This window comes from Antechinus flavipes, chromosome 1, assembly GCF_016432865.1.
Source record: "Antechinus flavipes isolate AdamAnt ecotype Samford, QLD, Australia chromosome 1, AdamAnt_v2, whole genome shotgun sequence".
Lineage (NCBI taxonomy): Eukaryota > Metazoa > Chordata > Mammalia > Dasyuromorphia > Dasyuridae > Antechinus > Antechinus flavipes.
The window spans coordinates 594,500,696-594,515,279 of record NC_067398.1 but is presented as its reverse complement, the minus strand read 5'-3'; positions in this window follow the sequence as shown (position 1 = coordinate 594,515,279).

Here is a 14,584-nt window from a genome sequence, read left to right as displayed (position 1 = left end):
ATATGGACAAGCTGAATATTATTCTCCTGATGTGTGTCTCAGATTGCTTATAGTTTAAATTAAATTTAGTCTTGATGGATCTTGCATCACACCAATGTTTTACAAACCTATTTTTAATGCTTTTTAGAATCTGCTTTAGAACAGAGGTTGGGAATAGAAGTCAATTCATTAACTTATGTGTGGTGTTCTTTTTTATAGTATATGATGGTTCTCTGGGAGCAGGTTTCTTAGGGAGGTTTCTGGAGGCAGCCTTAGTTTCAGTTCAGAGTAATAATCACTTCAAATGCAGCCAGCTGATAAAATCCAAATGTTTATTTTCTCCTTCCAAGTCTTTCTTTCCTTGGGCCTGGAAAGCTTTCTTAGAGGCCTCTCTCCCTCGTTGGTTCCAAGAGCTCTTGCAGCTTCGACTGTAGTTTTAAGCTTGTCAATCTCCTTAACTGAACTCACTTGAGCTTTCTTTGATTCTGAGAACTCACGTTGCTAATCTTTTACCTTTAACAGCTTCTGCTTCTAGCTCAACTCCGATTCTTGTCAATCTTCCGAACAGAACTAACTTCACTGATTCAGCTCTTTTTTATGCTCTCTCAAAGGTTGATTCCTCCTCCAAGAGTGGGATTATGGGAGGTGTGAATTCACAAAGTTACAAAGCTAACTTTGCATATCTCCCATACTTGTGAACACTTGTGAATCTTCCAAACTTGTGAATTAATGTGTGTGAGCTAATGTGTGAACTCTCAAAGGTGCAAACCCAAGCACACAAGCATTGCTTCCATCAATTCCATTGAGTTATGATCTTGTTTCAAGTTCTGGCCCATAACACTTACGGATAACATGTATCTCTCAATTTGATTCTGAAAAGTTTCATATTCCCTCACATGAAACTAAAAATTTCTATCTTGTTTGTTAGTGGAAATCGTTTTCCTCCAGGGACACTAAACTGTGTTTCTTACAAGATGCTATGGTAAATGACATTTCTAATTGATCTGATAATCATCAAAATCAGAGAAAGAAAAGAGATATTCGCTCACAAAAGATATTTACTGGGTCAGCTGGGTGGCACAGTGACTAGAACACCAGCCCTGAAGTCAGGAAGATCTGAGTTCGAATATGAACTCAGATACTTAACACTTTCTAACTGTGGTCCTGGGCAAGCCATTTAATCTCAATTGCCTAAGCAAATAATAATAATAATAATTACCACCATGTTGGAGAATGCATTGTGCAATTTCCAAAGAAAGAAGAATTACTTATTAATTTTGAATTTTTTTATTTCCGTATTTGTCATGTTGTGAAAGAAAAGATAAAAAAAAAACCTCAAAAAAAAAGTAAATAACTGTATGCTTCAATTTGTATTTATATTCAGACATCATCAATTCATTGTCTAGAGTTGAAGGGCATTTTTCATAATAAGACCTTCAGCATTGCCTTGGATCATTGTATTGTTGAGATGTAATTCACATCTGATGATTTTATAATACTGTTGTTACCTTGTACACAGTATATTTCATTTTGCATGAATTCATGTGAATCTTTTCAGGATTTTCTGAGAGCATCCTGCTCTTTGTTTTTTATAGGACAATAGTATTTCATCACTATCATGTAGCAAAATTTGTTCAACCATTCCCCAATTGATGGGCATCCTCCCAGTTCCCAACTCCTTGACAGTAGAAAGAAACTGTTATAAATGGTTTTGTACATATTTTCCCCTTAGTTTTTTTAAATCTCTTTTTGGATACATACCTAATAATGGCACTGCTAGGTCAAAGAGTATTCATAAGTCCAAATTGCTTGAAAGAATGATTTATTCAGTTCACAATATTAATAGTACATGACTGTCTAATTTTCTGCACATCTCCTCCCATATTTGTCATTCTCCCTTTCTGTTCTATTAGCCAATGTAAGTAGCACCTTAGGATTGTTTTAATTCCCATCCCTCCAATCAATAACAATTTAGAGCACCTTGACATATGACTATCAATAGCTTTGATTACTTCATGTGAAAAGTGTTCATTTATCAGTTGGGGGAGGTTCCTAGTTTTATAAATTTGACTCAGTTCTCTATATATTTGAGAAATGAGGTCGGTATCAGAGAAATTTGCTTCAATTTGTTTATAATTAAAATTGCTGAATATATTTCCCTCCATTGTATTCCTATCTCCTTGTTGATTCTAGTCTCTTTCTCCTTTCACCCTGTCCCTCCTCAAGTGTTTTGTTTCTATTTCTCTCCCAATTTGTCTTCCTTTCTATTAATCCTGCCCTCACTCACTCACCCCAACCCGTACTCCCTGCTTCTTCTCCTCTTCCTCTCATACTTTCCTATAGGGTAAGGTAGATTTCTATACTCAATTGAGATTTATCTTATTCCCTCTTTGAGCCAATTCTGATAAGCATAAGATTCATGTATTCCACCACCCTTCTTCCCTATCTTCTTCATTGTAAAAACTTTTTGCTTGCCTCTTATCTGAAATAATTTATCTCATTTTATCTTTCCCTTTCCCCTTTCTTCCAGAGCATTCCTCTTTCTGGAGTGCCATCCCTTCATATTTAACTCATATATGTGCCCTCTATCTATATATAACCCTAACATCTCTAATAATGAGAAAGTTTTTATGAATTACAATCTTCATCTTCTCTTATAGGAATCTCAACTGTTTAACCTCATTAAGTCCCTTATGATTTTCCTTTCCTATTTATTTTTTTATGTTTCTCTTGAATGTGATATTTGAAATTCAAATTTTCTATTCAGTTCTTGCCTTTTAATTAAGATTGCTTGGAAATTCTTTTTCATCAAATGCCCATTTTCCCCCCAAACTGATTATACTCAGTTTTGGTGCTAGGTGATATCTGATTGTAATCATAGCTCATTTGTCATGTAAAATATCATATTCCAAGCCCACTAAACCTGTAATATAGAAACTGCTAAATCTTGTGTTACCTTGTCTGTGGCTTCATGATATTGAAACTATTTCTTTATGGATGCTTGCAATATTTTCTTCTTGAGCTGGGAGCTATGGTGTTTGGCTATAATATTCCTGGAAGTTCTCATCTTGGGATCTCTTTGGAGAGGTGATAAGTGGATTCTTTCAATTTCTATTTTATTCTCTGTTTCTAGAATATCAGACTAGTTTTCCATGATAATTTCTTGGAAGATGATGTCTAGGTTCTTTTTTTGACCATGACTTTCAATTAGTCATGTAATTTTAAAATGATCTCTCTCTTTTTTTTTTTTATTTAATAATTACTTTATATTGACAGAATCCATGCCAGGGTAATTTTTTTTTTACAACATTATCCTTTGCACTCGTTTCTGTTCCAATTTTTTCCCCTCCCTCCCTCCACCCCCTCCCCTAGATGGCAAGCAGTCCTTTATATGTTGGATATGTTGCAGTATATCCTAGATACAATATATGTTTGCAGAATCGAACAGTTCTCTTGTTGCATAGGGAGAATTGGATTCAGAAGGTATAAATAACCCGGGAAGAAAAACAAAAATGCAGATAGTTCACATTCGTTTCCCAGTGTTCTTTCTTTGGGTGTAGCTGCTTTTGTCCGTCATTTATCAATTGAAACTCAGGTCTCTTTGTCAAAGAAATCCACTTCCATCAAAATATGTCCTCATACAATATCGTTGTCAAAGTGTATAATGATCTCCTGGTTCTGCTCATTTCACTTAGCATCAGTTCATGTAAGTCTCGCCAGTCCTCTCTGTATTCATCCTGCTGGTCATTTCTTACAGAACAATAATATTCCATAACATTCATATACCACAATTTACCCAGCCATTCTCCAATTGATGGGCATCCATTCATTTTCCAGTTTCTAGCCACTACAAACAGGGCTGCTACAAACATTTTGGCACATACAGGTCCCTTTCCCTTCTTTAGTATTTCTTTGGGATATAAGCCCAATAGAAACACTGCTGGATCAAAGGGTATGCACAATTTGATAATTTTTTGGGCATAATTCCAGATTGCTCTCCAGAATGGTTGGATTCGTTCACAACTCCACCAACAATGTCCCAGTTTTCCCACATCTCCTCCAACATTCATCATTATTTTTTTCCTGTCATCTTAGCCAATCTGACAGGTGTGTAGTGGTATCTCAGAGTTGTCTTAATTTGCATTTCTCTGATCAATAGTGATTTGGAACACTCTTTCATATGAGTGGTAATAGTTTCAATTTCATCCTCTGAAAATTGTCTGTCAAAGGATATGAACAGACAATTTTCAGAGGATGAAATTGAAATGATCTCTCTTTAATGTGTTTTCCAGCTCAGTTGTTTTTCCAAAGAAATATTTCATCTTTTCATTCCTTTTTAAATTCTTTCTTGATTTCTAATTAAAGGCATTGGCTTCCATTTGCTCAATTGTAGTTTTTAAAGGAATTATTTTCTTAAGTTTCTGTACCTCCTCTACATTTGGTCAATATTAATTTTTAAGGCGTTTTTCCTTGCTTCTTCCTTCAGTGTTTTTTTTTTTTGGGGGGGGGAGGGGTAGGGGGGATGTGTGTGTGGCCAATTCTGCTTTTCAAGCCATTCTTCTCCTCATTGGCTTTTTGTACCTCTTGTACTATTAGGAATACTCTGTTATTAAGGTGTTATTTTATTTAATACTTTTGCATGTGTGACCCCTGTACCAAGCTGTTGACTCTTTTTTTTTCATCATTTTCTTGCATTATTCTCATTTCTCTTTCAAAATTTTTCCTCTTCTTCTCTTATTTGATTTTCAAAATCTTTTTTGATCTCTTCCATGACCTGAGACCAATTCATATTTTTTCTTGGAGGCTTTGTAGGTTAGAATTTTGGCCTTGTTATCTTCTTTTGAGTGTATGTTTTTATCTTTCTAGTCACCATAGTAGCTCTCTATGGTCAGAATGTTTTCCTGTTATTGGGTCATTTTCCCATTTTACATCTTGATTTTAACTCTTTGTTCATGGTTTTGCCTCCATGGTGAAAGGTGCACTGTTCCAAGACTCAGGAGTTTTGTGCTGCTATTTTCAAAGATGTTTCAAGGGACCCGCAAATTTTCAATTCTTCCAAGGTGAGATGATCTAAAAAGAGGTGTGTTTATCACTCTTCTGGCCTATGCTCTCATTGATGAGTGACCATCAGTACTTTTTTTTTTTTTTTTTGCCCTTGGATTGTTACAAGGGTCCTTGCTTCACTGCAGCCACAAGCTCTGGCATGGTAACGCTCCTTCTTTCCATGGAATTGTGACCCAGGACTTCAACTCAAATCTGAGTATGAAGGAAAAGACAGAGTCCTCTCCCAGTGCCAGCAAAGAGAATCCTATAATCTCTTTTCGATCAATTGTTCAATCCCCTTATAGTCAGTGGACTGAGAATTCTGGAAGCAGTCATTGCTGCTACTGATTCAGTGGCTCCCAAGATCTGATCCCAAGGTTTGCAGAGGTCTGATGTGCACAGCCTGCACTGTACTCCACTCTCACCCAGCTGTGGCAGACTTTTCCTGCTGATCTTCTAAATTGTCTTTATTTCACTCTAATCTTTGTGAGTTCTGCTATTCTAAGAATTGTTATATGGCATTATTTAAAAGAGGAATTTTGTTGAAAGCACAGGCAAGCATCTGCCTTTTTTTCATCATTTTGGCGGCTCTTCTTCTAATTTAAAGATAACATTGTGCTGATTGCACAATACAGTACTTTTTAAAATCATATCCAAGCTCACTCCAAAGTTTTTGAGTTAGCCATCCATAGTGGAAAAACAAAAGGGATGAATAGCACATATTATTAAATGAGGACTACATAACATATGTAGAACATATATGTATATAGTAAATATGTAATATACATGTATATATAAGGACAGGAGTAAAACTAGTTTATGTGCTTATTTCAGAAAGGAATAAAAGAATAAGATTGTTTATATCACATCTGAAAAACTATGTAATGCATCTAGTGATTCAAAGATACTCACTGTTACAAAAGTTCATCTTTTTAAACCAAATATTTGTCATATGATTCAATAAGGATGTTACATATGGAACATTGTTTAGTGGTGCTATTGTGGACATTAAAACCAGAGGATATGGGTTTGAATTTTGGCTGTATTTATTTTTGTCTTTTTAAATTTATTTTTAAATTGATTAGATCTTTTCAACTCTCTAAGCCTCAAACTCAATCCTTTCATACAAAAATTAGTAGGTTAGACTAGCTGACTTTTAAGTTTCTTTCTAGCTCTAAATTTAAGATCCTGTCATCATCCACCCTGATCTCGGAATAATTATAATTAAATGTGGATCAAAGGGCAATAGGACAAGGCATGATGGGTATATGAAAGTTACAACATATTTCCAGTGACAATTTGTCTGTAAGAAATAATAGAAAAAGGCAGCATCAAGAACTGCATGATGCTTTTCATGTCACAATACTAAACAACTTTATTACTGCTTTAGGGCCCAAAAAAACATGAAAAGAACCAGTCAAAGCCCTTTGACTATTCATTGGGAAGAATAGATAGAGATCCAGTTTTGGAGATAAGAGATGTTGATTTCAAAATTGTCTCAAATCTACACTAACAATGTAACCCTGAGTAAATCATTTAATCTTCCTCAAACATGATTTCTTTATCTATAAAATAGGATAATACAATTAGTAGCAATTATATCACAAGATTGTTTTAAGCATCAGTTGTTACAATGTAGAAAAAAACTGAGCAAGCCAATTTTTAGCACACAGGAGGTATATAATAAATATTAATTGACTATGTAAATGCTCCTGCTGATAATGATTAGAAAATTATGAACAAGAATTGCATAGGGTGATAAGCCATGAATAGATCGTGCTCTGTACCAGTGAATAGAATGCCCATACAAATCCATTGGAGTAAAATAATTCAAATCAGTCTTATATTACATATAATGAATCCCATGTTTCATTTTTGATATACTTTTGTGTGGAATTTTTCAAATATCTAGGAATAGTATTGCAGCTGGATTGAATTTTTACCATGTATCTGTTACTTAAAATAATTATATCTCCATTACCATAGCTCATTGTATTTGATTAAACCCATGATATAGTTTGAAAAGGTTTATAATTAAAAAGTATTTTTCTATTCAAACAAATATAATTAAAAAGTATTTAAACAAGTGTCAGACTTCTTTTTTTAAAAAAAACTAGTCTATCTTTACACTCCTCTAAAAATAATATGACAATGTCTTCTTAAAAGGGAAATTTAGTAATGCATGCCACTGTTGAGAGATTAAAGGAATGATTCTGCTCTTGCTAAAATGTAATTTTATCATTTTCTTGACTAGCAATACCTGAAAATGAAACACAAATTCGCAAAACTGCAGAGATTAATATTTTAATGCCATTGTTTTAAAAGTTTGCAGAAAGGATATGAACTGGCAATTTTCAGATGAATAAATTAAAATCATTTCTAGACATATCAAAAGGTGCTCTAAATCATTATTAACCACAAAAATTCAAATTAAGAAAATTCTGAATTACCACTACACACCTCTCAGAATGGCTAAAATGACAGGAAAAAATAATGACGAATGTTGGAAGGAATATGGGAAAACTGGGACATAATATATTTTTGGTGGAAGTGTGAACTGATTCAGCAATGCTGGAGAGCAAAATATGCCCAAGGGACTATCAAACTATGCATACCCTTTGATCTAGCAGTATTTCTACTGGGCTTATATCCCAAAGAGATCTTAGGGAAAGAGGGAAAGAGACCCACTTGTGCAAAAATGTTTGTGGCTTCCCTTTTTGTAGAGGCAATAAACTGGAAACTGAGTGGATGCCCATCAATTGAAGAATGGCTGAATAAATTTGATATATGAATGTTATAGAATATTATTGTTCTATAAGAAACGATCAGCAGGATGATTTTAGACAGGCCTGGAGAGATTTACATGAACTGATGCTGAGTGAAATGAGCAGAACCAGGAGATCATATAAGGCAACAGCAAGATTGTAAGATGATCAATTCTGATGGACATGGCTCTTGTCAACAATGAGATGATTCAGACCAATTCCAATGGTCTTATGATGAAAAAAGCCATCTGCGTCTGAAAAGAGAATATTGGAAACTGAAAGCAAATGACAGCATAGTATTTTCACTTTTTTGTTGTTGTTTGCTTGCATTTTGTTTTCTTTCTCAGTTTCCCCTTTTTGATCTGATTTTTTTTTTTTTTTGTGCAGCATGAAATTTGTGGAAATATGTATAGAGGAATTGTATGTATTTAACATACATTGAATCACTTGCCAACTGGGGGAGGGGAGGAAAGGGAGGAAAAAAAATTAGTTAGAACACAGGGTTTTGTAGAGGTGAATGCTGAAAATTATTCATGTATATATTTTGAAAATAAAAAGCTTAAAGTAAAAAAAAAATTTTAAAAATTAAAGTTTGCAGAATTCCCCCTACCATATTTATGCAAGTGATCTCAAAATGCTAAATGAAAATGAAATCAATTCAAAATTGTTTGGGAAAGTTTATTATCTATCTTAAATAAATATTCAGGCTGATTTGGAGGAGAGTTTTCTTTGAAAATATACTTTTGTTTCTACTATTTTCCTAATACAGTTTCTCATCTCTATTGATTATATGTCTGATTCTCAAATTTCTAAATAGATTAAGTTTATAAGTTCTACATTGTCATTAAAAAAAATGGATCTTTCTTACAAGTGTTTAAACTAGCATAACTATATTTAATTTTGGCCCAGCCAAAAGAATACCAGACTCCCATGAGGGTAACATTGCTTAGTATATCTGACAGTATGGAATTAATGAGAGTAAGCAGAAAGAATGACACCTAGACAAACAAACAAAAACACACAAACATATATATATATATATACACATACATATATATATAAAATTGTGGTCTGTGAATATTGGAATTGGAAGGGATCTTATAGAGTATGAAATCAATTCTTTTTTTTTTCTTCAAATAAATTCCAGATTCAAAATGAATTTGCACTATATATAATATATATACACACATATTTATGCATGTGAATACACACATATATAAATATACATACACATATCAGAATATTATATATTAAGAATAACTAAAATTATGATTTTTCACTTTTATATTTAGTCTTAAGGTTTTCTTCTACCTAACACCTTTAAAACTTCTAACATGTTTAAGTCATAGTGAAGAAGACAAAGAAGAGTAAGAAAGTGTTTATATTCAAGAAAGGGATATTTAACATATGTCTTTTGCTAAATTCCTTTCTCACCATATGCAGTGAAGTTGATCTGAAAAGCTGGTGACACTAGAGGAGGAGAGAGGGTCATAATGAGGCCATCATCTCAATGACAGCTATAGCTGATTATAATGACTAATCCCATCTGATACTAATAAGTATCCAGGCAAAGAGACAGAGATGGAGACTGAGCCTGTATCACATAATCCTTTAGAAACTTCTAGTAACCTACTATTACCATTAGTCTGCTTATGTTACATAAGTTATCTTATGATAATGAGCCATTAGTTCATCCCACCACAGATAACTTTTGAACCATAACAAATTTGTTCAATTTTATTAGACCACCTCCATCTAAATGACTTCATCAAAGGTACAACAATCATTGCACTGAATAATCTGAAATCAATTTATTTTCTTTGGTGAAAACTGGATAAGGGACAGGAGTGTTTTTTAATCATACTCAGTAAAAATGTTTTTGATGGGGAACAGTATTCTCATGACTAGGGATATTTTATTGTTGGTGGTTTTCCCCTTGGTTGGAGGGGAGGGGGAAGAGGGGAAAACCACTGTAAAGCTTAATGTAGAATATACTTAACAGGATTTTTTTTGTGTGCTAAATACACTACAAATAGCTTTGAAGTATATAAAACAAAATCATTCCCCATATTTCTTTTTGATCAATGTCACTTGTTCCTTGAGCTTTCAATTACTGTTACATTAGCATTTGGAATAATATTTTGGAATTCAGCCTAGCTATCCTCCAAAGTCAGGTGTTCCTGGAATTGAAAGACCTGAGATCTAATGCTAATTTCTCTTAAACTTACTAGCTGTGTGATTCTGAGCAAGTGATTTAACCTCTTCCTCCCTCAGTATACTCAAGTATAAAATGGGGGTAATAATAGGACCAATTCGTTGCTATGAAATTTGAATGAGATAATATTTGTTTTTTGTTTTTGTTTTATTTTTTAGTATTGTAGTAATATCTTTATTTTTAATGCACATTGTTTCATGAATCATGTTGGCAGAGAAAAATCAGAGCAAAAGGGAAAAACCATGGGAGAGAAAAAAGAAAAAAGAAGTGAACATGGCATGTGTTGATTTACTTTCTGTATCCTTAGATCTTTTTTTTTTCTGGATGCAGATGGCATTTTCTGTCCAAAGTCTATTGAGATTGCATCAGATCACTGAATTGCTGAGAAGAACCAAACCTTTTATAACTGGTCATTGTACATTCTTGCTGTTATTGTATACCATGTATTCGTGCTTCTGATTGTTTCATTCAGCATCAGTTTATGTAAATCTTTTCAGGCTTTTCAATAATCAATTTATTCATCATTTTTTATATAACAATAATATTCCATTGCCTTCATGGACCTCAGTTTGTGCAGCCATTCCCCAATTGACGGGCATCTACTCCTTTTCCAATTCTTTGCTACCACAAAATGATGCTGCAAACATTTTTGCACATGTGGGTCCTTTTCCTTACTTTATGGTTTTCTTGGGATACAGACACAGTAATGGCACTGCTGGGTCAAAGGGCATGTACAGTTTTATAGCCCTTTGGGCATAGTTCTAGATTGCTCTCCAGAATGGTTGGATCATTTCACAACTCCATCAATAATGCATTACTGTCCTAGTTTCCCCACATCTCCTCCAACATTTACAATTATCTTTTCTTGTCAATTTAGTCAGTCTGAGAGATGTGAGGCAGTACCTCAGAGTTGTTTTAATTTGTATTTCTCTAATCGATAGTGATTTAGAGCATTTTTTCATATAACCATAAATGGCTTTAATTTCATCATCTTTAAAATTATCTGATCATAATGAAATAATATTTGTAAAAATATTTAGTATAGTTCCTAGCACAAAGTAGGCATTTACATACTTATATGCTTTCTTCATTGTGCTATCATCCTAGACCACTACCCCTATTTTTACGTCCTTTTCAATTCATTTCTCAATCCCTAGCAATCTGACTTGCACTTATTGTTCTAGTGGGGTTTACATGATTACTAAGCAGTAAAACTGATGCTTTCAATGCTTCCCAGCATCCTGGAAACATCAAACAAAAGACTGATGCCTTAAAATTGGAAAGACAAAAGCAGTGTAGACAAGATTAGAATAAACATTGTACAAAGTTTAAAAAATAGAACTTGATGAAATCACAAGTATATTTAGATACAGCTCTACCTTTAACAATGCTATCTTCTACTCACTTTGTACTATATTTTTGGGTTAGTGCATGAAACTTCACAGGATTATATGGATGTAGGCATCCTTAGTCATTGTCCATCCTCCCTATTGTAGTAATTCAGCTTAAACACCCCCTTATCCCTCCAGAAATTACACTCACTCTACATTAGTATAAAGTAAAGAGAGAATGGCTTTAAGATAAAGGTTCGAAGCAGTGAAGAATATGTCATAAGGACAAAGTGGAGGCAGGTATGTTTGGACTGGAATAACTTTGGTGTTTATTCTTGTTAGGTGTGAGAGCTAGGCCAAACTTTACATCCCTCAATGGAAGGAAGTTGGGGAATATTTAACCTCAGGGATTCATGCAGTAGAAGAAATGAGAGAAGTCAAGAAATAAGAAAGGAAACCAGAAGCAAATGGATGAAAATGATGGGAAACCAGAAAAAAATCTAGCTTACAAGGAGGAAAAAAAAAAATTAGAAAAGTTAATGAAGACACGATAAAGAGAACAAAAAAAATATCTCATTTTAAATTATTTTACATCTCCTCCCAGTAGAATTCAAACTTAATCCTTAAAATTCTGGTTTATGATAGATTATCTATCACCACCTTGTTTTGCCGGGAACTAGGCCACTATAGGCATGTCCTAGACATGTACAAAATAAGCAGCCATGAATTCACCTGCCCAATCTCCTGCCACTTCTGGTTCCCTTTTAGGCCTGTCTTTCTCATTATAATGTAAATTTCATGGTAATGGGGCAGCCTTGCATACTTCTATTTATTTGTATCACCAAAGATTAGCCAAGTATCTGACATAAAACAAATATTTAATAATTTATTTATTAATCATTTCATTTTGAAGGAATCCAAAACAACAAAGACAAATAAAATATTAGGAAAGACAATGAACCAAAATTACTCAGTGGAAAAGAAAATATTGTGGACTACCTTGTGTATCTGGAGAGGAACAATAACAAGAAAACTCATATTGATTAAAAAAAGAAACTTTTAAAAGAAAAAAAACACATCAGGTTTCAGAGTTTTTAACATAAATGGCAAAACATAAAAATTTTTATTATATATCAGAGAATGTTTTGAAACAAATGGAGGCTTTAAGGGAGAAAGTAACAAAATTTTTAATACAAAAACACCAAAGCAGACAAAAATTGAAGAGAAGAAAAGCAAAAGCAAAATAAACAAAAATTTTACAATTAGCATTTATATACAAATTAAACATGAATTCTACACAAAGTGTGTTGGAATCCTTACTAACTGTTAACTAATTAGAGTTGATCTAATCTTACAAGAAGATGTTTTGGGCAGAACCTGAAACAAGGTACTAAGTAGAACTAATTAATACAAGGCTTGTGTTCATACCTTTACTCATTGGAGTTCAATGAGTTCATACCTCCCTTGAAGCTCTTTGGGCCAGAGAGCACTATGGGAGAAAACCCATAATCCCTCTCTCTGGAAGGAGCATAAATAGGCCAATGGGCCAGTCGAAGAGGTTCTTCAGAGGAAGACGCTACAAGTCGAGATTTCACCGGAAGGACATGAAGAGCGGTGCTGGCTCTGGAGGCTGAAGAAAGCAGAGGCAGAGGCTGAAGGACCAGACCTTTGGATTTGGTGGCATTTGGAGAGAGCTCTTGGAACCAAGCAGAGAGATAGGCCTCTAAGCTAACCGGGCTATATTGGAGATAATAAAAGATCTGAACTTTTATCACCTGGCTGCGTTTTGAGAAGAAAAAGCTCACCACACTTTGGCACCCGAACAGGGACAGATTCAGATCCATCTGAACTAGATCACAAAAGTGCCTCATCTTGTACATAGAACATACAGAGATAACTTAAGGATCAAAGATTCCTAGAGGAAACTGCTGAATTAAAATTTAAAAATCCAAATACCATCCCATAGGAAATAATACAAGAAAACTGACCAAAACTTTGGAATATAGGAAACAAATCACTCATCTAACAAAACTATAGATTGCTAATGGAAGAAGAAGAAGAATCAACCAAACCAAACATTGTTGAAATTATAAGATGTAATAGTTAATCTCTACAGTTTCAATAAACCAAAAAAAAAAAAAATAATTTTTTGAGAAGTCAGCATAAAGACCTTTAAATATGAAAAAAATTAAAGTTATGAGGAATAAGAGAAGAAAATGGAATCATATTTTTTTTAAAAAGAGTTCAAGCCATAGCACATAATAATATCCCCCAAATCAGGCAATAATGGACAAAAAATATGGATTTTCAAAATGATAAAGCATTCCTGAAGAGAGAAAAAAATGATAAACATTATTTGACTTCAACAGAAACACAAGAAAGATCAGGCGGAATTATCAAGTAGGGAAAAAAAAACTACATAATGAAATAAATCCTCAGAGAGAGACAGACAGACAGACAGACAGACAGACATACAGAGACACAGAGACACAGAGACAGAGACATAGACAGAGAGAGTTAGTTTAGTTTATGGGGCAAAAGAAAAGACAAAGAAGGATAATAAAGGCACCAACAATATATAATTTGTTTTGGTGAAGGAAAAGAATCCAGAGATAATAAATGGGATGGGGAGAGTTGAATGAATGGATTAAATCCTCTGGGCTCTTGTAAGTGGATCAATGGTGTTGTTGTTGTTGTTGTTGTTGTTGTTGTTGTTGTTGTGAGAATAAAAAGGAGGAGAAGAATGTTGCATGGATTTTAATTTTCAGATTTTCTGAAGTCTTCATAATTAAAAAATCATTTTTTGTAATCACCTGCTATATAATAAATTTTGTTCCACCTTCTCATTTAATTCGTTTTGGGTCTTCTTTTTCTATAGACACTCTCTTTGTGAACTCCTTCAGTTCCACAGACATAATCAAATCAGTTCAAATGACTTCCAAGTCTATATTTCCAGTACCAATCTACCTCCTGATCTTAGGTCCTGGATCCTTTCCTCTCAGATCCTCTCCTCATTTTTTCTTCCCCCCTCTCATCCTTACTCTCTTCTTCCAAGGAGATCAAATGATTTGAAATGCCCAAGGTCAAAAAGGTAATAACTATTTATGCCATGATTTGAACCCCAGTCCTCTACTCCAAATCTAACATTTTTTCTGCTACATCACTTCATATACATCTTTCAATGCTTCTCTGAACACATCCTATTCTTATGGCATAGTGATATAATATTACATTCATGTACTGCATTGCTT